The sequence below is a fragment of the Thermobia domestica genome, chromosome 10, assembly GCF_964235325.1.
Source record: "Thermobia domestica chromosome 10, izTheDome1.hap1.1, whole genome shotgun sequence".
NCBI classification, from domain to species: Eukaryota; Metazoa; Arthropoda; class Insecta; order Zygentoma; family Lepismatidae; genus Thermobia; species Thermobia domestica.
Window position 1 is genome coordinate 72,034,874 of NC_137463.1, and position 24,602 is coordinate 72,059,475.

A 24,602-nucleotide genomic window follows, 5' to 3' on the forward strand; every position below is an offset into this window, starting at 1 on the left:
AGTGAAAATATTGAAAAGATGGGGATAAACTCCTTCCAACTACCAAACAACTCTCTCTTTTGGAATTTCAACTTCAGCCAGAAACAAAGACATAAGAACAATATAGAATAACCATTTTCGTCAAATTCTTTATGTTATGGGGTCTTAAATATATCAATATGATACATGCAAACATTGTAGTTAGCCAAGTTCCATTGGCTTCTATTTTCGAAATGGTAATACATTTATTTCTCCATCCAAAGTTTTCTTCCCAGAATGCTCTACTGCTTTTTCCAGCCATATTCCCCTGGCGTACCTCCAACCTCCCACAACTCCACAAACAAGGACAGACGAATCAATTCCATTTGTCTTCTAGTCTCAGACCTAATTTTTTTCTTTCCTCCAAACTCAATAACTATTCAAATTCTATTATCTCCAATCGAGGAAGGTTCATCGAAATGTATAATGCAGAGGGAATATGCTGGTACCGCCTTCATTTCTTGAAGTTTGCTTCTCCACCAGTTGTTTTCCAGATTTATAAAAGAATGATCGTTAAATATGAAGAAATGTAACTTTTCAAGTTAGTTATTTGTTTTATAGCTATTTTCAACTGAGTTTTTGAAACTATTAAATTCAATTAATTGCAAAGACCCATGTTCGATACTCTTAGAAGGAGATAAATAACAATAACACTCTTAGGAGGAGAAAAATATTAATAGCACCATTAGGAGGGGATACATAATATCACTGATAGGAGATGAATAACAATATCAATGTTAGGAGATAAATAAAAATAGCACTTTAGGATGAGATAAATAACAATAGCACTTTAGGATGATATAAATAACAATATCCCTTAGGAGATAATAATAACACTCTTAGGAGATAAATAACAATATCACTCCTAGGCGATAAATAACAATAGCACGTTAGGATGAGATAAATAACAATAGTACGCTTAGGAGGAGACAAATGAAAATAGCACTCTTAGGAGGTAAATAGCAATATCAGTCATAGGAAGAGATAAATAACAATATCATTCTTAGGAGGAGACAAGTAAGAATATCACTCTTAGGAGAAGATAATTACAATATCACTCTTAGAAGGAGATAAATAACAACAACACTCTTAGAAGGAGATAATTTAAAATATCACTCTTAGGAGAAGATAATAACATTAGCACTCTTAGGAGGAGACAAATAACGATATTACTCTTAGAAGGAGATAAATAACAATAGTTACAATCTGCTACTGGTATTTTTACAAGTATAATATGTAAATAAATAAGCAATCTGTTCCAGCAGATCAAAAACTATGAATTACATCAGATTTGCAGCAAACGACACTGTAGAAGCATTATCTCCTACATTCCGCAAAAGTTCTTTCTTTATTATTTTTTTTATTTGTGGTTTCTTGCTCTGTAGGAAAATATTTCAACGAAACTGTTGGTAATTACTGAGAGTATTCTTATATTTTACCATAATAGGGCAATGCTGTTTAGTAGCTACACATAAAACCTATATTATGGCAATGTTGCTTTGAAATAAACACTCTGTAATTTGTAACCAAAGTACAAAAATACTTTAAAATTTACGAAATTATGATCAGAAAGACATGGTTCAACCATAAAAGCAAACTAAATGTTTTAATGGTAATGCTATCAATGCTTGCCAATTAAAGGGTTAAACTCCGAAAGTTGCACCCCTCACGGAAAGCGCACAATTTCAGGATTTCATCATGGCGGAAAGGACCTCTTCAACTTCCTTTTTCCATCCAACCTATGCCACTTTGGCGCATTCAGTTCATATTTAATTTTTACATTGGATGCCAATTAAGACTGAGATACTACTATATGACAATCGATCCTGAAGCTGCGCTAACCAAAGTGTAATGATCATAGAACACGAGAACTACACTTTTTATTCGTGTCAAAAAGCCTAAAGACTCATCTTTCTAACATGGATGTCGCGATACTCTGTGCTGCAGCGGGATTGTTTATTGTAAATTCAGGCTATAAAACAAAGAGTTTTCTCACTTCTATACAGCATAATGTATTCATATACAAGTATTATTATTTTTTTTATGTTGTAGCTAATACAGAAACAGCTACACGTGAAAGTTTGAAAATATTGTTGGCCGAGAAAATAGATGTTCTACATCCAACTCGATATAAATCAGATTTATAACGCTCGCAAAGCTAATGAAAGTTGTTGAATTTTCACTTGAAGATGCAACATTTCAATATTATTATGAATAAGTGAAGTTTTGTATTTGTGTAAAGTGTTTTGGGAAATACCCTACAGAAAAGTAACAGTAAACCATCTTCATCATATTATGATCTATGTTCTATAATTATCTAATTCAGTGATTAAGTATTATGTAAATTTTGCTTAGTAATACGTTGTCACCATAAGAGAATTTTTGGAAGACATTGGTCAAGGCCAGTGGTTCCCAACTGGTGTGTAGAGTAGTCCCATAACGTGTGTTGCGAAATTTTAGAATTTAAAACATCAACTATTTAACAATTAGTTAAAATACATTTTGAGATGCTGTATATCAATCAATGTCTCTAGCGGCAACAACAATGATTAGTACTATATGTCGTCACTACCTCATAGAAACTTATAGTCTTTTACTACTGTAATTATATTATTACTAAATACGAATTAAAAATTAATCAATTAAGTATGTTGCGAAATAATGAGTGTTCAGTAAAGTGTATCGTCAGTGGAAGAGGGTTAAGAACCACTAGTCTAGATAATACATTATTAAATTAATTTTGGTCAATATTGTTGCCACTACGGTTGCATGTGAAGTTCAAAATACATGCATTCCGAAGTGGGAATTGAATCTGGTCTGCCGTTCGAACAGAGTTAATATTGGGAGAAATGAAGGAATACGCGGAAGGTGTTAGGAAGGTTAAGGTTTATGTTTAATGCTTCCATTTCGATATTTACTTGATGATAGATTGAGTTAGTGTCCCCTAAAAAAGGTCTGACCGAATGAACTGGGGCTAGATTCAAAGCTTCCCAGACTTAAGAGGGCCCCATCACTGTGAAATTAAAATACGGCTAATTTTACAGTAAATAATGTGATACCCTCAAATAGATAAAAGATAATCGAAAAGTGGAACAAGAGCTCGCTAGACAATATTATTTTACATGAGGTACCGTTATCACGACTCACTTATCTGCTTTCAATGTCCAGCCATTTAGAAAATTGGCATTTATTTTCGCTTTTCTAAATGGCTGTAAACGGAAAGATACTAGGTGACTCGTGATAACGGTACATCATTAAAATAATATTGTCTAGAGCGCTCTTGTTCCACATTTGGATTATCTTTTATCTATTTGAAGATACCACACAATTACTGTAAAATTAGCAGTATTTTAATTTTGCAGTGATTAGGCCTCTTGAAGAGGGAATGTAACTAACACTTACCTCGGAAAAAAAATCTAAATTTTTTGATTGAAATATTAGGACAACGTAATACGTTTCGAAAACTCCATTAAATAATAATAATAATAATAATAATAATAATAATAATAATAATAATAATAATAATAATAATAATAATAATAATAATAATAATAAAGTAACTTCTTTGTGATTGTGTGTGTGTTCGTCATGTGTGAGTGAGTGTGTTCGTCATTTTAATTGAGTCAATAAGCCACATCACTTATTTGAAAGCACGTTTCGGAACTCATTTTTTATCAGCATCTTCACCGTCACATCTCTCGCTCGTATCGGCATCGAACCATGGCAGCGAAGGCAAGCAACGAACGAACGTTAGCAGGCAAGCAACAGAGAAAATACCAACCAACCTGCCAAGGGAACCGCATCAGTAAAATCAAAAAGGGGAGGGGTTTATTTAGAAAAAAAGGAAGGAGGTAAAGGACTGGGAAATTCCCGTCACTCCATCCCCTCCCCCAACTATTCCCAATACCAATGCTTAAAATACGTCGCAAAAAAAAAAGAAAGAAAAAAGGAAAGACGAAGTCAAAATAGAAAAAAAAACTATGAGCGACAATGACAAATTGCTTTCAGGGGTTGTGGAACGAGGTACTGGATTGGTTGGAGGAATATTTTGTATTTTTTTTTTTTTTTTTTAATCTGTTGAGTAAAGAGGCACACATCGTGACAGGCGTTGCAGTGCAACATTGCTGTTTTCTTTTTTTTTAAATAATTTTTCTCTCCTTCTCGCATATAGCATTGATACAATCAACCGTAATAATCAATGAGAAAGGTATAGAGACTACTTGGCTTTATCACCTACATTACATTAACAATGTCTGTGTCATAACAGTTCCACACCTAATAAATTTTACTTTAAAAATTAAAAAAAAAAAACTGAATTTATGCGAAAATAAAGAATAATATACCGGAATCGGACACACAATTTCAATTGTTTTTTATTTCACAGGTTGTTTTTTGCCGTTGTACTATACCAGTGGTTCTCAACCTACGTGTCGCGAGACACTGATGTGTCAGTCTCCTAAGATGTGTCGCGAAATTTTAGAATTTAAAAATCATGAAGAATTTAATAATAATTAGTTAAAATCTAGATAGGCTGAACCAGTCAACACCTCCAGAGGTAAGCAATAATGCTCAGTGTTATATAGAATCATTATAAAAACTAATTGGTTTTACTATTGCAATAGATATTATTATTTACAATAAAAATATAAAACAAGCATATTTATTATTATTATTATTATTATTATTATTATTATTATTATTATTATTATTATTATTATTATTATTATTATTATTATTATTATTATTATTATTTATAATAAAAATATCAAACAAACGTGTCGCATGTCCTGGACTTCAGTAAAGTGTGTCGACAGTCAAAAAAGGTTGAGGACCACGGTACTATACCATAATAAAGAGTTAAGAAAAGAAAAGAATGTATGTTATAGTCATTTTACATCATGTATATATTGTTTGCATACTTATACATAGGGGTCTAGTTACTTAGGATCTTATTTGAAGTTTTTGTTTCCTTTTCCTGTAATTCATATGAGCTGTATGTACTGTATGTGTATAAATATTTGTCATTACGTAAGTAACTATATAAATTACGGACTTTCCTCTTCCATGCCAAATGTTAAGGGACTGAAAATTCCTCAAGTTCAGTTACTTCTACGATTGTATAATACAGCACCATCCCACAGACCTTCAAATTCTCAGTTCTTCTCACACTACTTTCCTGAAAGAAGGCGTAACCCTCTCAAAGATAGCTAGTCTCGACTAGTACTAAAAATTTTAAAAAAAAAACTAAAAATGAGAAGAAGGATTGGTAGGATTAATGTTCTTTTTCAGTATCAAGGCTACATAAGACGTGGACCTACACAGTTCAAGATGGAATCCGAACCACCGTAATGTTCATTATGCGAAAGCTCTCTCAGCGGAAATCGAACGTGGGGCTCCTGCATCAAAGATGTGCTCCCTAGTCATTGAACGAGCGGGAAGGGCTAGAAAGAAGAAAGCGTACAATTCGAGTATTAGGGTATATTCAAGAATATTCAGTACGAATTCGAAGTGGACAACAGAGAATAGATGGTCAAATCTGTTCGACAAGCATAGCGTTATACAAATAGAATCAGAACATCAGACAGCAATACTTTCATCGTTAATAATTTTATGACTTCAAGTACTTTCCCCTCAGTTAACAATTGCGAACTGAGACCAGTGATTCTAAGTACTTTTGAGACCGTTCAAAGCATTACAAAAAGGTTCATTTTTAGTGTATTGAGTTGCAACAATTGAACTGGCACCAAAGAAAAGTTGTCAAGTACTTTCTGGTTGTTGCTGTTATTTAGAATTCATAAACTGCAACCGCAATGAAACATAAACGCTTAGTCCAAGATTTTAAACTTAGGTATCTACTAAAGATGCAAATTAGTGGATTCCAACTGCATGTTGTCTGACATGTAGTAACCAGGCAATGATAAAATTGCATTAGTGATAGAAATAAATCATGAACAATTAAGAATTACAATTTTATTTCGAGTGGTGGTTCCCAACCTGAAAACCGGTTTGAAATTTCAGTAAGAAGAGAATATAATCAAAGTATGGAATTTTTTTCTGGCAACTATGAGTCAGAAACATGGATATTACACAAAAATTATGAAAAATGACTGGAAGCTTTCGAAATGTGGGTGTGGAGAAAATTGGAGAGAATTAGTTGGGTCGAGAGGAAAACAGATGAGAGGGTCTTAGAAATGATGGAAGAGAAAAAATTTAGACATAATTTAGAAGAGAAAGAGAAACTGGCTGAGACATTGGCTAAGAAGGAACTTTATCATGAGGACATGCTAGAGAGTATGGTGGCAAGAATGAGAGGGAGGGGGCGAAGGAGACTACAATTACTGGACAATATCAAAACAGAAAAATCGTACGGGAAAACGACGAGGTAAGCGGAAGAATGTGAAGCATGGAAACGTCTCAGTTGTGGCAAGAGACCTCCAATACTGACAGAATACCTATGATAATGATACGAAGTCGATGAGTCAGTAAGGGAAACGAGTCTGTTGGGTATACAATGGAACGCCATTTAAAACTTCTGAAGTAACGAACAAACATGCGTCATCCGCATACTATTGGTCATCCAGATAATATGATCCGAATTACCTGTTTCTTCATTTTTGCGAGTACTTTTTACCATAACCAGAACACATACTTTCATAAACAACTTAGTAATTTGCATATGTCCAAATCCTTTAAAACATACTTCCATTGTTGATAAGTGTTTGAAAATTAAATGGGATGAAATCTTTCAGTTTTAGGTCCAACGGTTATGCTGGCTAGGCTAAAGGAAACGATCAGTGGTGGATCCAGAAATTGTTTTCGAGGGGGGGGGGGGGACTGGAACCAAATAATTTAGAAAAATAGTGGCACTCATTTTTGCTGTTCAAGCTTAATAGTAATATATATAATACACTTGCCTACAGTTAAAAATAGGTTAGTTCATGAAATCACAGAAGTGGCGTTATCTGATATTCTACCTCTCCTATTTAAAAGGTTTATTTTATCAATAATTTTACATTGTTCAATGTATGTCATTGTAATATTTATTTTGCATTCTTAATCAGCTAGGATTAAAAAGAATCTTCAGGAGATACATGAAATATTTCGTAACAAAGAATACATATCACAAACTTCACGACAAAACATAACTAAAAAATTCATTCAGGAATGTTTCCGGGCGAATAGACCCACTACTTCAGACACATCAATAGGAACATCATTGTGTATATTCATTAGAGCTAGTCCAGTAAGTTTGTCTTGATACATCGTTGTTGTCAGATACGATTTTACCAATTTTAAGGTACAGGAACTTCTTTCTGCAAAACATGTTGTTACTGCTAAAAGATGTAGCAGTTGTTTTATGTTTGTGCAAGTAGCATGTATTGAAACAATATTGGCTACAATCCGTTTCACGTAGGAGTGAATTTGTTTTGGTGGGTGGCTCTGGGTTCACGAAAACAACGTTGTTTACAAGCCTAGCTGTATCAAGTATAATTTAGGAACTACACAGACTTTTCAGAATTAAAGGAAGAGTAAAGAAAAATCAGAATAATTATTTGACTACCCAATAAAGCGGAAGAGGATTTCTTCAAATGTCTTTTGCATGGATGTTTCAGATATTAAAATACGGCCATTCCTAGTACAGAACGAAAATCCACAGAATCACCCGATGTACTTCGAGACATTAGTACAAAACTTCTTCATTTAGCATCACCAAACAAAAGTTGTCCACTGCTACTCTGTGGGTGTCTGTTTAGTTCGCGATTTGGCTGTTAAGGCCACTCGTAATTGAAAAGACCTACAGTTAATATTTAAATCTAAACTCAAAAGGAAGCCTTCATTATCCTTTCCATAATTCAGATGAAAACTTATTTATCACTTCAGCAAAATGCTCAGTATTTTTAGTGTGAATGAACTCAAATCCCTCTTGCTCTAATATATTTGTGGGGACTTCAGCTCCAAAGCCCCCCTTTAAATCCGCTATTGGAGACGATGATGATGAGAAATGAATGAAATGGTCGAATAAAGAAAGTGGGAAAAAACGGGAGAACCCCGAAAAAACCCACGCACACAGTGTTTGTCCACCACAAAGCTCCCTTGGCGCGAGCTGGAATCCAACCAAGGACGCCATGCACCAAAGATGAACGCTCTACCGCTGAGCCACCGCGGCCTCTTAAATAATACGTGTTTGAATGAGTATCGAAAACTGCTACCTTTCTCAAACATTTTACCGTATCCGCGAACAAAGGCAATGAAAAAAATAGATTTCAACTAGATTTCAATGTTTCTAGTCAAATGTCAAAGTTTCTAGTCGAATTTCCAACTTTCTAGTCAAATTTTCAAGTTTCTAGTCAAATTTTCATTAAGCAGAAGCACAGAAATTTGGTTGTTGGTAAGTCAAACAGAAACCTAGTGGTTACAAAGCACCTGCACACATACACAATAGATTTATCATGAACTGTGCTAGATTCAAAATATCATCAAAATCTTCAATAGAAGAGAGTTCAAAATCTGTAATTGAAATAGCTAAATCTCTGAAGCACAATATGTATTTTAAAAATAAAGATATATGGTAAGATTGTACATTTTGTCAGTTTTTATCTCGTTCTTGTCGCTAACAGATTTTAATCCTGGCCATCCAATTCGTAGCCTAGCTCTAAAATATTTTTTTAAAGAAAAAAGCTTTTTGTGTATGTGTTTCGGAGTAGAAAAAAGTAGAGAAATAATCCTAAATCTACCCTTCACCCGAAAATAATAAGCGAGAGGAGCAAGATTGAAAGCTAAAATCCATGCTTATCAGTTGAGCCAGCAGGATTCAATGATTCATCCTGAAAGATATGCACTCGTCGATGTATGCATGCTGAGCGGGTCAATATACAATTCAGGCGTTCTCATTTTTTTAAAAGAAAAAAAGAAATGTCTGTCGTTTTGTAAACACAAACTCGAGCACGCGGTGGAAAAGAAGAGAAAAGCGCACATACACCAATACACACAGAAAGAGAAAAAACAAAAAGCATAATATGCCATATACGTTCAAATTAAAAAAAAAAAAAGTCTTTAAAACAACAAAAGGACTGTCGTTAACATGATGTGAGAATGAAGGAAAAACAAACGAAAATCAATTTTCATTATTCGATTGCAACCAGCTTCCTCAGCATTCTTCTTCTATATACATACAAAATGAGAATCCGATGTTTTGAGCTCGGAAAAAGAATGAGCGCGTCCTCTAAAATTACGGTAGTAATCGTATCTTAACAGATAGTTCTATGTCACGAAAGCCATTCCAACCAACTACAGTCAAACTAAAAATCTTTGTTTCTGCCTACAGAGGTCACTACTTATATTTCACGTCAAAATCACATTAGCTTTCATAATTTCTGTTAACTAGTAAATGTAACAAGCGAATTTCTCATGTTAAACAAATTAGAAACAATTAATTATACAGAAATCTTTTTTTTTTTTTTTCATTTGCACGAACCATTTTGAACACAAATCGTGCAGAGCAACAGATGGTTTACGTAAATTCTTTCGATTTAACGTTACCTAGACCATTTTTGAATCGTATCCAAGTCACGCAACGAAAATGTTCGGTCTCATAATTCTTATCATCATAATGATAAATCAACTCTGAAAGGCATGGCAGAGTTATTCATTGTACTTCGATGAATATTGATTGTGTTAAGTACATGATTCATTCAGATGAATCATATTTTTTCCAGTCGTGACCACAATTAAAAACTACTTTTTTTTTTTTTTTTTTTTTTTTAGCCAAATCGTATAATCATATTTTTCTTGAGCGAATATTTGTGTAGCCTATAAGACGGAAAAGAAACTGCTTCCGTATTTGTTTATGATTATTGGAAGTATGTATATAGATAGGTAAGTTTCTGTATCTAACTCTGTGTGTTTTAACGTTCGTGATGTTTCGTCGTCGCGGAAACAATACCTTACCTGTCCTGTGTTGAACTAACGCAAATCTGTTTTGTTGTTACCCAACTTTTTAAAGTTCCTGCTTTATACTATTCTCGATCGTATGCTTGGCAGTGGCGGATCTAGAAGATAAAAATTGGGGGAGGGGCAGCCAGAGATGGGCAGTGTAGGACTCTTTTATGGGTCCTGTAGAACGTTTCAACTTAACTCTCTCCCAATGGATACTATAGCTAGGTTGGACTTGACATTGTGGACCTTCAGTATTATTTCACACAGTGCATAACAGAAAAATTGCAACTGAAACTATAAATAATGTTTCAAAAATTCAATAATAAATGAAAGGCAACGCTTACTGTAAACTTTCAAAAACATACAAATAATATTTTCAATTATTTTTGTCCCTCAAAAAAACTGAAGGGGCTAGGCCCCCTGGTCCAAGGCTAGATTTACTACTGCTACTTAGGTATCTTCTAAAGATCTCTTTCGCACAGGCATCCCAAGTAAGACTAATTACACGTAGCTACTTGTAAAGGGAGATATGTCTCACGCAATGTATTTTATTATTACTATTATTATTATCCAAGATATAGAGCGCAGTTAATTCTCTAGACAACAATTACATTGTATGAAACATATGAACATAATAAACTTACCTTTAACATTCATTCATTACTTTCACGAACAAATTCCACATTTTCCGACGACAAACGACACTTACCTGAAAAAACAAAAACAAAGGGAAGTAGTAGAATAAACTAAAATCAAAATAAGACACAAGTTGATATATAAATACAGTAAATATATAAGCAATATTATAACATGCAAAGCCAGATTATGTTTCTAGTGCGGGTCACAGCACAAGTTTCCCTAATTTTTTTAAGTTTTTTAGAGCCTGCCTTACTAAAAATAATACGAAATTTACCACTTTTCTTTTGCTTGATTATTCATCAGTGAAAGGAGATAATGAAATGCAAGTTACCACAATCATAGATAATGCTATTCTACAACGGAAAATATGAACTTGAAGAATGTTCAGTGCTGCCATCCATAGAAATTGCTGTGTTGCCAGAAAAACCATTTCCCTAAAATCTAAGTTAAGGCAGCGAGTAGAGGAACAAACTCAACTGCATTTGATTACGTATCATGTTGTTTTGGTTTCTAGTGAACTACATTAATTAACATTATTATTTAGTTTTAATAACTGTATGTTAAAACTATTTTGTTTATTACAAACTAAATACAACTATTATTTAAAAAGTAGTTCACAGGAAACCAAAACAATATGATACGTAACCAAATGCAGTTGAGTTTGTTCCTCTACTCGCTGCCTTAACTTAGATTTTAGGGAAATTGTTTTTCTGACAACACTGTAATTTCTATGGATGGCAACACTGAACATTCTTCAGATTCATATTTTCTGTTGTAGAATAGCATTATCTATGATTGTGATGACTTGCATTTCATTATCTCCTTTTATTGATGAATAATCAAGCAAAAGAAAAATGGTAAATTTTGTATTATGTTTAGTAAGGCAGGCTCTTAAGTCATGATTTAGTTATTGCTGACTATTTACTTAAGAAACATAAATAAAGATCGCTTGAGTTGTTTCTGACAAAATCTTCGAGAAAAAAGAAGAAAGGAAAATGTAAACTGCCCGGAGTGTTTTTTTTTATTTTTTAAGAAGAAATGACATGCCAATGAGGATACTAATGTATTATATTAGTATTTTTCTAATAAGGATAGAGCTTTTACTAATGCTGAGGAATAGGAAACAAATGTATATGCATATGCATATATATAATTAGCTTTAAATAAACCCGTGATCTCAGCCTAATATTTAAAATAATTCTCTTAGGAGAATTACAACGGATACCCCATCTTACAGATTACGAGATAAAACATAATTCTCAATAGAAATATCATACAACTTACTGACATTAAAAAAAATAAAATATAATAAAAAAAAATATGATTTTGTAAAACAACCAAGCGAAAACATGTGAAATCCGTTACACGGAACAGAGTAATGTTTTCCACTCTGAACGGAAACGCAGGTGGTCTCACATGCAAAATAAACAAAATCCTCTTTTGTTGAATAAGCAGACCACTCGAAACAACTGTAAACCAAAAACAATGTTTGTATAATGGTTAATGGCATATATGACACGGCGGATCTTCAAATATGGGGTCTACATTATATATATATATATATATATATAATACTCGTAAACTGCACGAAAAAAAATATGTGGTATACCTTTGCTCTTTTGGCTCCGTAGCTTGTTTGTGTATGTTCACTAAAACTGATACAAAACATGTGTAACATTAATGCCTCACATGAAGAAAGGAAAAATAAAAAAACATAATAAATAGTATGAGAAAAGAAGCATGAAATGAAACACGAAAGAAACACAGATACAAGTCTGTTATGTATCATGGTTAAGCTCTTGTCAGTACTTTTTGTACTCTACCACAAGCTATTTCTTTCATTACCAAATGTATGTTTATTTGTCATTCTGGTGTTACGAGGATCAAGTTTCTTTTCTTTTTTGCTGTACTATTACGAATGAAATTTTACGTCTCTTTTCGGAATAGATGCATGGAGTCAAGGAATGAAAATAATATTTACAGAAATACCTTGCACAAAGAGATGTTTAACTGTATTACGTATTTATTATTATTATTACACATAAGTTTACCAATTCATTTTTTTCAAAATAATAAAATAACCGCAATGTATAAGGCGGTCGACTCGGATACTGGCTTGTAATATACTTACCATTAACTACAATTGTAGAATGGCACCATCGTGGCTCAGTCCCTGGGAAGAGCATAGCATTTTTACTGTCCTCGATATATAAATGTGTTCGTATCCCGGTTATAGACAATTAAAAAGTGGTATATCGCTCACCTTCTGGTCCGAGAGGTACTTAGTTCGATTCCAGGTGATGTGAGTTTGTGATGGCCAACATTGTGTAGTACTTGGGTTCCCTCAGGATTGTCCAGTTTCCTCCTCCATTCTCATTTCATTTATTTTCCTTCATAAACATTTATCTTCATTATTCATTCGTCTCCTGTAGCCTATATACAGAGTATAGACGTGAGGATATAAAACTAATATCTCATTTTTTATTTATGAGGGATGATCAAATGAAACTCCTGGTACAGACAGTGGAATATATACTTGTGGCATTAGATTTGTATTCATAAAGAACTATTTCCTGTCTTTACAGGAATAAGATTTGAATCACGGCATTCACAATCCCAAATCCATCCAAGTCCGATCAGCGTGCAGTCATCTACAGCAGATTTCAGATGAGAAGCGGCATGGCCTTGAGTTGGCTTTACGCGGCGTCCAATTGGCTTTCAGCGGTGTTGACAATTCGCGACAAGCAGTTCTGCACGCTGACTTCTCGCGCTACTGCGAATCTTGACAATAGCAGAGGCGCTTATTAGAAATATTGTATTAGCACATTAACTGCTCACTTTACGAAGTAGAGAAAAGAATTACGAACACATACGTGAAAACTACATCTTTTTATGACAACTGGTTGTCATGATACACGCTTTGAAAGGTTTCCATATAAAACAATTAGTAAAACGAGCGTTGAGTCCCGTCTAATTTCCAATGGATTTTTCTTCGATTTGGAAATGGAACTCAACTTTTATTAAAGGATAATCAGGGGTGTAACCAACAGGTTGTTCTAGGGGAACATTACTTTCAGGGGGAGGAAAGCTTTTCACACATTAAAAACAGAACAAATGACCTCTTTCAGAATATGAAAGCATTTTAACTCACCATGTATACTATACACATATTATGTTTTCTCGATGCTACCTTAACAAAAGACGGATCTTGACAGTACTGAAGTTGAAAAGCGGATTGTAAGAGATAAATCAATAAGCTATTCATAAGAAAACAAATGCTGTTTCTAGCAGTCTGTTTATCTGACTTTGTGTTAATGTAGATTAAAATACTCATCATCATAGGTATTCTGCCTTTATTGGCAGGTCACTTGCCGCAGCTAAGAAGCTTCCATGCTCCACGGTCCTCCGCTAAACTTTTCGTCTTCGCGTATGATCTTTCTGTTTTAATATCATCCATTAATTGTAGTCTCCTTCGCCCCCTCCCTCTCTTTCCCGCCACCATACCCTCTAGGACGTCCCTCATGATACAATCTCTTCTTAGGCAATGTCCCAACCAGTTGCTCTTCCTCTTCCTAATAATATCTAAAAGTGTTCTTTTCTCACCCACCATTTCTAACACTCTCTCATTCGTTTTCCGCTCGACCCAACTAACTCTTTCCATTCTTCTCCACACCCACATTTCGAAGGCTTCCAGTCGATTTTCGTCACCCTTACGCAATGTCCACGTTTCCGCCCCATACAGCACAACACTCCACACGAAGCATTTTATGAGTCTTTTTCTCAACTCTTTGTTCAAGGTCCCACAAAACAGACTTTTCTTTCTTTTAAAGGCTTCTTTCGCCATTCCTATCCTTGCTTTTATTTCACGTTCGCATTTCATGTCATTACTAAGAACACTACCCAGGTATCGAAAACTATTCACTTGTTCTATTTTCTCCCCTCCTACTTTTATATTTGACACAGACCCCTTTGTTCCAATCACCATGGCTTTTGTCTTTCTAACATTTATTTTCATCCCATATTCTTCAAAGCCCCTTCTCATTTTTTTCTAACATTTTATTGATTTTCTTTTCAGATTCTGCAACAAGGGCCATATCGTCTGCAAATCTTATGCATCTAATTATTCTACCTCCTACCGAAATGCCATCATCATCATGTAGGCTCTTTTTCACTATCTCTTCTAGATAGACATTAAATAGTGTTGGCGAGAGGCAGCATCCTTGTCGAACTCCCCTTCCAATTGCACTCTCTTCCGTCAGTTCTTCCCCTATCCTAACACTTACTTGCTGGTTCATGTATAAGTTTCTTATGAGTCTTCTATCTTTCCATTCCAATCCTATCTTTGTTAGAACTCCCAACAACAATTCCCAATTCACGCGGTCAAAAGCCTTTTCTAGATCAATGAATACAACATACACCTCTTTCCCTTTTTCTATAAATCTTTCACCGATCACCCTTAATAATCCAATAGCATCTCTTGTGCCCTTGCCTCTTACTATAGGGCACACTATTAAAATACTAAAGGGGAAAAAAACTCGAAAAAATATCAACTCAGATATTATTATGCAATAATATAGTAGTGAGTTCACACGGTGAGCGTCCAGTTAGGGAAATAAGAATATAAAGCATATAATTAATGTTAGTTATTTTAATTAGGCAAGGGCGTAGATCCTGGGGGACGGAGGGGGCAGGGCCCCCCAAAACTCATATGGCCCCCCCTCATATTATTTGTAAATTTGCAATATTAGGCATAATTTGAATGCAATTTGTCTTAAAATCATCATATATGCTTTCTGCATCTGAATGCACCCCCCGCCAATTTACAGAGAAATCAGCGTCCTTGTAATTAGGTACAGAAACTGTATTGATGACAGTGTTGCCACAGTCCTAGCTCTGTAGTGGGCTGAAAAATAGTACCAAATTGAAACAAAAAGGGCTGAATTCATTATTTTTTACCATCGGGGGCAAAAGTTTCGGGGAATGCGTGGGGACGCAGTCTCCCCACTTTCAGCAAATATCTGTGGCGTCCCCCACTTCTAAAAAATTACAATGGGCAAAGATAGGCACGGGGGACGGCGTGACGTCATACATCTCGCTACTTTTTGAGATCTACTTTTTCTCCTAAGTGTAATACATGGCTCTATAACATGAAAGTAACAGAGGTAAAGTTCTATAACACTCCCATTTTCCAAAAATTTAAATCAAGAAAGTGTTTTTTTAAATTAATTTTTAAAAACATCCAAATAGGACGACTAAAATTTCTACCACACTGCTTCTTTCTCGTCTCCTTTATGCGCGGCGCGAATGCGCTCATCTAGTGTCATTTGTTTTCCAGTATAGTTCGAATTACGAATTTTCTACACAAATTTCTTAGTGTTATGCGGTGTAACGTCACAGAAATGAATGTTCAACAGCATTTTTTAAGAGTCCAACACACAGTATGAGTAACGTGAGATGTAGCAAAAGTCTTACTGTCACTTTTGAAAATGTGACAAGTATTTGTTAAATGGTGCTGAATTGGATAGAATTGTACCAACTTTCTCACAAAAGGGGCTGAAAATGCCAGCGTGGTACCAAGGGGCCGATGAATGACAAAAAGGGCTGAATTTGGTACAATTGTACCAAGTGTGGCAACACTGATTGATGATGTTTTCTTTTTTCTTTTTTCAAAAATCGTATTTTATTAAAAACGTTCCTAATTTGCATTAACTATTAAATAAGTTTACTAAACATATACTAGATGAACCTCATTTCGGGGCTGGAAATAGTTTGGAAAGTCAAGACCCTCTTTTCCCCCGTTTCTACACCCTTGAGAATAGTAAGCGATCGAATTAAATAACAAGCCTCTGCAATTTGATTCATATATATATATATATATATATATATATATATATATATATATATATATATATATATATATATATATATATATATATATATATATATTCGATTCCCGGCGGGAGCTCATGTGGAAGAACAGAAGGTATAAGACATTCGTAATATTGTTTTGAAATTGCCTTCATGCAAGATTCTTCCTTATTCGACAGAAGAAACGCAGTGTAATTTTTTTTCTTCGTTTCAATACCTTACGTATGTGTGGCCAATTACGTGCTCCTTCTTAAGCACCAGGCGTCTGAGTGGTGTCATAAGTTATTGTAACCCAAAACAAACTCGACCATATCGTGTTGCTTACGAATCAGATGGATTGTTGTTGTGAGACCTACATCAAGTATAAGAGTATGTTATTATAGGAACAGACATGGAAGCAAAGGAGCTGATTGTGTGTGTAGGAACGCAACTTCTCTTCTAGCATAAACAGAATTCATTAGTGTCTAGGTTGCTTTCTTTCGTGGTAGTTCATTTGTTCTCCAAAATTATAGTTGACAATGTCTTTAACAGGGCCCACTCACGGTCCACGGTTTGCGCAAACATCATGTTTGTGCAAACATCGTGTTTGCGCAAACACTCGGCCACACACGATACAACTGTTTGCACAAACTTCAGTTCAATTTTGAGTTTAATCGCGTAAGCATGTCCACTGAAGCAGCTTGTTTAACGTTAATGTATAGTAGGCTATATAAATAACACCTACTCTCAGTGGCGGAACTTCAAAATCAGCCCTCCCCCCCACACACAGATACAGAAAAATCTTGCCAGGACTTATTAGGACCTATAAAATAATTTAAGCATTTCATGTTTCTTTCCAGCACAGACATTCAAAGTCAGGCAATGAATGACACATGTAAACACGAGTAACTACATGTAATAATCAGAATATTACCGCTACTTTGAATTAGGATTATTTACTAATTGTTTAAAACTGAATATAATATATGTGAATGGAGTTTTCATGATTGTTACACTGTTATAATTCAACGAGGATATGTATGTGTACACGGCTGATTGACAGTGACAGTTCTGGAAAAATATTATGTTGCTTATTTTCCTAATGATCTTTTGATTACGAGTTACATACGCATATACTGTTGTGAAATCTAATTTGATTTCAAATAAATTTTGTAATATATTAAATTTACCTCAGACTTGTAGCCAAACGGACTGTAACTGTTCCGAAAGTAGTTCTAAACTTACTCAGAAAAATAAAGATATCTTTTTCCCCAACTTTGATCACATCAGGAATGACAAAATCAGGTGTTATACCCGCTCAAAACCAATAATCTTAGGGTAAAATAGTAAGTATAGTTTTCAACGGAAGTAACAAAAATTATTTTTCTTGATTGCGATTTCATGTCTGACTAAAATAAAACACATATAATCAGGGCCACCTTACGTCTTGGGCCTCCCTGCCGTTGCAGAGGCAGTAGCTCCGCCACTGCCTACCCTATAGTTTTTTTTTTTTTTTTCGTAAGATTGCTCTAATTTAGACTTTAGTCTGGCAATGTCAGCTTATGACCTTTGTCTGACCAAGTTTTTCACCCTGGCAGATGTTATTGGGTACTAGAGTATTTAGACGAAATTTGTCGCTTGGTGTTGGTGAGCTCATTGCTTGATGAAATGACAAAGCGACTGTTTGTAACAAGCTGCTTGCAAAATGGGTCTGCAGTCATTCAGTCAAGGATTTTTTTTTTTTTTTTTTTTAATCTTATCAACTAGAACACAAAATCTTTTGTACAGCGGTGGACACTTCTAAATGGTACACCTTAGCTGTAAATCTCCATATGGCTGTACCATTTAGAAGTGTCCACCGCTGTACGAATGCAACAAAACTCCGCGTGCTGCTATGCTCAGTGAGGTATCGGTGGCGTTGGGCGCTGAAAAATGCCTGTTACGTGATGTCATGCAGATTATCAATCATGTCATTGCTGGAACTCCCGCGCTTCGGTGTTGATCCCCCCCCCCTTCGGCCCCACCGACGGCCGCGAAGGCGCGAACTCCAGAAACTATTGAAGTTAGCAGCACAACGACTGTTGTTACCAACATGCACGTTTAAAATGGTGCGGTGTGAAGAATGAAGACTATGTCTTTTTTTTTTTTTTTTTTTTTTTTTTGGTTGAGAACAAGGTCACAAATGAAAATATCTATCATAACATATGCACAAATTTACCACTACTTATATTAAATGAAAGTGTTTCTTCCACATCAATTATTTCATCCAAGGTCGAAATACCGGATAATTGCATTTCCTGGTCTCTCAGAAAGTCCATATGGGAAAAATACCACAACGAGGGTACATACACGTCATCTGTTCCACTTCCAGATCTTGTACTTGCATTTATCTTCTTTAGTTCTCTTCGGTATACAGAACGAAGTGAATTGATTTTATTCCTCACTGACTCTCTGTCCGCCGTTTGATCTATTTCCTTCATTTTATTCACTAACTTCTCATATGCCGCATTTTTCAAATTCCTGTTTTTATAATCTTCACTCTTTACCTTCCACAGTTCAGGTAAATTTCTATAAAGGTCAATAAATTCTCGCCAGAATTCTTGATTCCTATTCATTGACGCCATAGCGCAAGAAATAATCTTCTGTACACTAGGCTTCCTACTCGGAAATAAAGCTCGTGTTTGCACAAACATGCCCATACACGGTCCACGTGTTTGCGCAAACATCATGTTCGTGTAAACAATTTTCGAACGAGTTCGATGTGGAAAATGTTTGCACAAACGTTTGCACAAACAGTTCATACATCGCCACACACGGTCAAACTGTTTGCACAAACAGCCTTGTTTGCGCAAACCTTGGACCGTGTGTGGGCCTTGTAAGGAAACCGAGTAGAAGTGCGGAATTTTCTTTAAAAAAAAAAAAAAAAAAAAAAACTGCTACGAAGTGAAGCTCGAAGAATTATTCTTTGTGTTTACAATTTTTGGAACTCATAATAAAAAATTTACAAGAGTCAGATTCAGACAATGGCGAAATATTAATTGACATAGACAATAGTGAAAGTAGTGTTGAAGACGAACGTTTAGCAGTTCCACTGGAATAAGTTAATAGGTATTATATTCAGTTGCTATATATACTTCTAGGATACACAGCCAAAATCTTTGAGTTTGCTGGAATAGTATATTTACATTGTGAATAATGTTGCCAATGTATGTGTAATAATCTCAACTAGAGGAAGAGCGAGAAGGGAAAGGGGAGTCCGAAATCCGGCAACACCGCGCGGAATATCGCACAGCATTGGTTACTGCCCGTGATGCTTTACATCTGAAAAACACAATAGTTTCTGAGTGCACAGGTATATACTATTATTCGACTGAGGAGATGTTCCGTCGAATGAAGGATGTCAATGGAGACACATGCTTATCGAAGACAACTATTGTGGATTGGGCACAAAATGTTTCGCACAGATAGATCAACAATAAGCTATCTTCTACGTCTCGGTCATGCGCATGTTGCTGCCGCTGATCACAGCCTACTGTGGCGGATGAGAGTGTTCGCCGGTCATTGAAGAAGACACTGAAAAATTGCCAGTTTCATAATGATGCTGCAGTTCAGGATAGACTCAATGAATGCTTGCCCCAACAACGGACTGATTTCTATTTGAACTGAATTCGTCTGCTGCTGGTTCAGTAGGAGAAGTGCCTGAACGCCTACAGTCACCATAAATCCATGTTTCTCCTGTACACCTACTGACAGTGGATATATGGGGTCCAAATGGGTTATAGTTTATCCCTCGAATATACAATTCAAGATTTTTTTTTTTTTTTTACAGATTTTATACCATATATATTATTTACTTCATTTTTTCATTTTAAAATATTTGATCATAAACTTCTTTTGTAATGAATAAATTCAACTTAAACCTATGGTACACAAATATCGAACAACATGATTTTGCGTAGCGGGGAAGTTTCTTGAAACCAATTAACCATGCTATGCGAGTATCTATGTAGTTACTCCAATCTCCCGCGTCGAAGTTTGAGAAAACAGATATTTGACTACGAGAAAGTTCAACTACAGGAGCAAATTTTGTTTATGCATTTACTCTTACTATTTTAGAGGAGATGAGATGAGAGGACCGTGGTGGTTCTGGTACAATTCCAATATCTCCCTCTCTATTTGATCCCAATCATAGGTTAGTGAGCTTACTAGTGAAATGATTGAAAACAGAGATTGCCCTCTTTATGTTTGCAAATTAACTAAATCCCTTAATTATCCTCTACTTTGCTTTCAATCACAGATTAGTGAGTTTAACAGGGAATGAAAGACAACATATTGCCCTTCTTATGATGGCAAACTAACCCAATCCGCAAACCCTTTTCTATCTTGATATCAATTATAGATTTTTGAATTTACTAGGAAAATGGATAAAAACAGAGATTGACCTCTTTATAATGATAAATTAACTTAATTCCAATTCTCCTCTAACTTGATCGCAATCATAGACTTGTGAACTTACTAGAAAAATGGATGAAAACAGAAATGACCTTCTTTATGATAGCAATTAACTATTATATACGCATCAGATCACCACAGCACCCTTTTTTCGCCTTCAGAGTACTGTGCAGCTGCACCGCTGACAAAGTCCTAAATCAGATTCTGAAGTATTCTCTGGAATAACACGGTGACCATGTGGTAGACAAAGAATTTCTGGTTCGACCACAGATCATATACGCTTGTGGCGTAAAATATAATGTACATGGGTTTTGCAGAAATTTTGATTCATTTCATTTTCCGCGTGTGTTATCTCCCATGTTCTCCGGTATTAAGGAAATAATAATGAGACGATAGGCTAAAGATGGCAGTTCGATTCCAAAATCGTCTATACAAAATATAGGAAGCGTAACAGCCTATAACAATTACGAGTACCATAATTTTCCTCCCTTCGAAATTGTAGATCGAAAAGGACCAGTGAAGAAGAAAAGACCTACATTTTAATTATAATGTCGTACACGTTAACAACCAAAAAAGAGATCGGTTCACCACGGGCCAACACAGATCGACGTTTTTCAAGAATGCAATTCACCACTTTCTGAACTTGCATATGTGGTTTAAATGACAATGATTATGACACTCGCACGATACTCTGTCAATAGTCACTGGATATCTGCGCGGTAGATGTACTTTTCCCATTCCAACATTCTCTAACTAGTACGCTTGGCAACGAGACAAGCTGAGTGAGAATGTTTGTAGTGAGATACCAAACGAAACAGATTTCTTCTAATATAGATAGGTACACTTTCCGAGATGAGACTCCTATTCCAACCCCCATTCCACTATTCTCTAACTAGTACGCTTGGCAACGGAACAAGCTGAGTCAAAATGTTTGTGGTGAGATACCAGACGAGACAGAGCTCTTCCAATATAAACAGATACATTTTCCGAAATGAGACTCCTATTCTAACCCCCAATCCACTACTCTCTAACTAGTACGCTTGGCAACAAGATAAGCTGAGTCAGAATGTTTGTAGTGATATACCAGACGAGACAGAGCTCTTCCAATATAAACAGATACATTTTCCGAAATGAGACTCCTATTCTAACCCCCAATCCACTACTCTCTAACTAGTACGCTTGGCAACAAGATAAGCTGAGTGAGAATGTTTGTAGTGAGATACCAAACGAGACAAAGCTCTTCCAATATAAACAGATACACTTTCCAAGAAAAAACTCCTATTCCAACCCCCATTCCATTATTCTTTAGTAGTACGCTTGGCAACAAGACAAGCTGAGTGAGAATGTTTGTAGTGAGATACCATACGAGACAGAGCAATTCCAATATAAACAGATACACTTTCCGAGACAAGACTCCTATTCCAACCCTCATTCTACTCTTCTCCACCTAATACGCTTGGCAACAATACAAGCTGAGTCAGAATGTTTGTAGTGAGATACCAAATAATACAGCGCTCTTCTAATATACGTAAACAGATACACTTTCCGAGAGAGACATCACTTTTGCGACACATTTTCGAGATGAGTCAGTCTTAAATTTTGTTATCTAGGCAGCCCTACCGGCCAGCCCAATTTGTGATTCCTTTCTATTATTTCAGATACCCTGTCTTCTTCTTGGGTCAGAAATATCTTGATTGGTTTAACTCAAGTTCCCATTCTTCCTAATTCTGATCTCGAGATCTCATTTCCGTATAGTTTTTCTTCCTTCATCTTGTATTATTTATTGAATACATTTTAATACTGGTATTCTTTCTGCAAATCTTCTCTGTAGTATATAACGTGATTCATTAATATTCCATGAATAATCATATTTTTGCTTTTTTGAAATAGTCTTTGATACAGTTCTTCAACCCTTAACCATTTCGCACACTTATTTGACATCTTCCTTCGTGGCTAAGCGGTTAGCGTACGAGCCTTTGGCGTGGTAAACACGGTTCCATTCCCGGCGGGAATTCATATAGTTCGGATTCCATGTTAATAAGTAGGTCCACGTCTCATATAGCCTCGCTGCTGAACTTGACGTTAAACTCAAAGTCAACTCAACTCAACTCATTCGACACCTTACCCATCCACCTAATTTTCAACATTCTTCTATAGCAGTCATTTCCAAACTGAGAGCTCTGTCACGTCACAGTTTGTTGCTCACTTTCTCACTAAGAGGTGAATGAGCTATCAGGTAACCTAACCTGGTAATAAATGACAGCAGTGACAAGCGAGCAAGAATATTGATAGCGAGTTCACGGCCAAGATTTGCCCTCTAACGGCAGCCTTTCCCTTTCTGTCCTCAGTATGTTTCTCATTGCTTTTCTCAGGTGATTAAACAGTGCTCCTACGTCATAGATCGACCAAGTTAAAATTATTATTTTATAATTACACTTCGAATGCTGCATTACTGAATCTTGAGGTATATGGTTTCAAATTAAAAAAAAATCTTTCCAATAGATAATGTAAAAAAAAATGTTCCTGCAATGCAATCGTGCTCAGCTCTTGTAACACCACCAAGCATCCCTTATTGTAAATATCCTTTCCGCCCGGAAAAGACAAGAAGACAGCTATAGACAGACAGAATCAGTGGCAGTTATAACAGTTCTCCTGTTCCACAGTTTCAAAACCGAAACAATATTGCAGCTCCAGCTTCTTCTTCTTCTTCTTTTTGTTCTTTCCTCCTATCAGATTTCCTTCTCATGTCAAAAAGATAAAGTTGGATGGAAAGTTTTGAATGTAGTCTATGAGCCTTGAATGAATGAGATCTACCACCTCCACAGTCAAAAGTATCTTTTAACTCTCTCTTCTTCTCTTTCTCCGTTGTTCAACAAAGACACGTCACTTTGCTTCCCTTACCCTTGCTCTTGTGAAAACTTAAACGTCTGCAATTGTGTGCGCGTCTCCTTCTGCTAGCTGCGGGTACTACTATTATACGCCTACCTCCCATCCAAACACCTCGTCTTCAACATTACTATTCGAGGAATTCAGTTTCCTTCCTGGAATTTCTGTTTCCATTTCTTACCACGGAAAGAAAGAGAGGTTGAGATTGGAATTGATTTTCTGATCTTTACACACTCAGTTTTATCTTCTTTCAAGATTCATCGTAGTTGGTCAATGCAGTTAAAAAAACATTTTTCAATTATGGATTCATATTATCCGAAAACTCGAAACTTGCTCTCAGAAGGAATTTTATTTCATTTTGCCTGCATCCAAATGAAAACTTTTTTACAGGGTGTTCACACGGGTCTTTTGCAACTTCATGATCAGTATAACCAAAGAAATTATGCCAATGTAACATTACAGACCTCTCTGCTGCTCTACAGACTAGCGTATGCTCATTTGGTACACATGGTTTTGGGTTCGATTTCCGTTGGGAGAGCAATGGACGCTTTGCGATGGTGCAGATTCCACCTAAAACTGTAGATCCACGCCACATATAGCCTTGGTGCTGAAAAGGGACATTAACTTGAACACATATAAACAAACTAACAATATTTACGTATATTTATGTGTGATTTACTGTCAGTAATTTATCCAGAAGCTTTCTGGGCAGGAGGTATAAAGTTTATCATAATGTACTTGTAGAGTGCATACTCAATCATGTTTGAAGTTCGATTGTAGGTGCTTCTGAAAATTTAAGGATGTTAGTAAATTATTTCATATTC